The sequence below is a fragment of the Elephantulus edwardii genome, unplaced genomic scaffold, assembly GCF_000299155.1.
Source record: "Elephantulus edwardii isolate Elephantulus edwardi_28Jun2011 unplaced genomic scaffold, EleEdw1.0 scaffold00026, whole genome shotgun sequence".
NCBI classification, from domain to species: Eukaryota; Metazoa; Chordata; class Mammalia; order Macroscelidea; family Macroscelididae; genus Elephantulus; species Elephantulus edwardii.
Window position 1 is genome coordinate 7625259 of NW_006399776.1, and position 1968 is coordinate 7627226.

The 1968-nt window shown below is 37.0% G+C and overlaps 1 pseudogene; it reads left to right on the forward strand.

The window, feature by feature from the left end:
- The first annotated feature begins 688 nt into the window (after positions 1-688).
- On the forward strand, positions 689-1673 carry LOC102875875 (annotated as a pseudogene).
- Positions 1674-1968: the final 295 nt, after the last annotated feature.

A 1968-nucleotide genomic window follows, 5' to 3' on the forward strand; every position in this document is an offset into this window, starting at 1 on the left:
TCATACTCAAGCATTTGGCTGTGGAACATAATAAATTATGGATGACATTATGAAGAATGAGAATTCCAGAATACTGAATTGGGTTCATGTAGAACCTATATGTTGACCAAGAGGTAGTTATTGAAACAGAACAAGGTGATATTACATGGTTTAAATTTGTGATGTGTGTGCATCAGTGTTGTATTTCTTTAACATGCTTATTCACGCTGTATACGGAGAAAGAATCCAAGAGATGGAACAATATAATTAATAATACCACATAAAGATTGGGAGAAAACTCATTACCTTTCTTGCATAACAAGAAAACTTGAAGCACTTGCTAATCAAAGCTCAAAGACTTCAGTATGAATAATACTTTATAATAAGGAAAACAAAAGTTCATAATTAAAGAAAAACAACTGGGGAAAAAAAGTTCTCACAATTGGACAAATAAAAAAAACAAAACAAAACCCACCCTACCATGACAAATAGAGAGAAGACTGAAGTCGTCAAGAGTTAGTTAACTTTTCCATTGTGGATTTGGTCGTTCTTGGAGGAAGATGGCTGCTCCGCTTCTGGCCACGAGAGCTTGAGGAGCTCTGAGGGAGGAGACCAGACAGCAGGGCTGTTCCTCACTAAGTGAAGCCGAATATTAGCCACTGGGAGCTGTGCTCCAGCGCTGGACGTGCCTTAGAAAGAAGACATTACCATGTCTACAGATATTGGTTCTCCTTGTTTTTTCCTTATGCCAAGTTTCCAACATCAGGCACCTTGACAGCTCTTCTATAAATGATCAGATTTTGCCCAACAGCAAGCAATGCAATAGTTTACCTTTGATGGAAATGCGTGAGAAAAGCCGTAAACTGAAAAACTATAAACTATGATCCATCTGTAATTAAATATTTGGAGAATCTAATATGGCAAAGAGACCAGAGAGATATGTGATGAATTCAGCCTGATGCAGGTTGTTCTAATGATCTTGTCCCTCTAATAGGAATGCCAAATAATCCTATGAATGCAGTAACAACAAAATTTGTTAGAATGTCAACAAAATGAAGTGTCCAGTATTTATTGTTAGGTGGACTCCAGAAAGAAGATGATTAGTAACTGGAACTCCCAGTGAAGAATTCACCCTGTGGAATGGCTTACTTTCAATTTTGATACAATATTACAGGTTCATGATAGCCCAGTGAGGGCTGTGGCTTGGCCACATAATGACATGTGGATGCTGACAGCAGATCACGGAGGGTATGTGAAATACCGGCAGTTGAACATGAACAATGTCAATATGTTCCAGGGACATAAGGAGGTGATTAGAGAGGCCAGGTTTATATACAATTTTATGTAGTTCCTATTGTCATGGTTAAACATTTTCCTAAGTGTTGTCTGAGTGCAGAGATGCATGGGCTCTCTCAAATCCTAGAAATCTCTCTGCACCTTAAAAACACAATATTTTTCTTTGTTTTCCACACATTTATCATTTTGCTGGCACTTTTCTGAAGTAGTGTGGTCCCGGTATCTGCCTTTGCAATAAGTTGAAGATGTATTGTCTGCCGTATTTTGTGCTGGTTTTCTATTCATTTATGGTTAATTATGTGAATTCTGTTTTTCTTTTTATTGCTTACTATGTAAGACAAGAATATTCCATTCCAAATAAAGAATCCAGTATTTATATAACTGAAAAAATAATTTAATTTTCCTTGGATTCACAATCAATGCCTGCCCACAGATCCAGCAGTCAATAAGTGAAATGATGTATTGCATTGGAGAACTCTGCTGCAAACTATATCTTTTCTGGTGCTAACACACAAGGATGTCACTTTAAGGACTAAGGTGCAACTGACCTGAGTCACGGTATTTTCAGCAGCTTTGTGTGCATTTGAAAGTTAGACAATGAATGAGGAAGAACAAATAAGAATTGATGCCTTTGAGTTATAGTGTTGGTGAATATTAAATATACCCTAGAATGTTGAAAGAACAAAGACATTA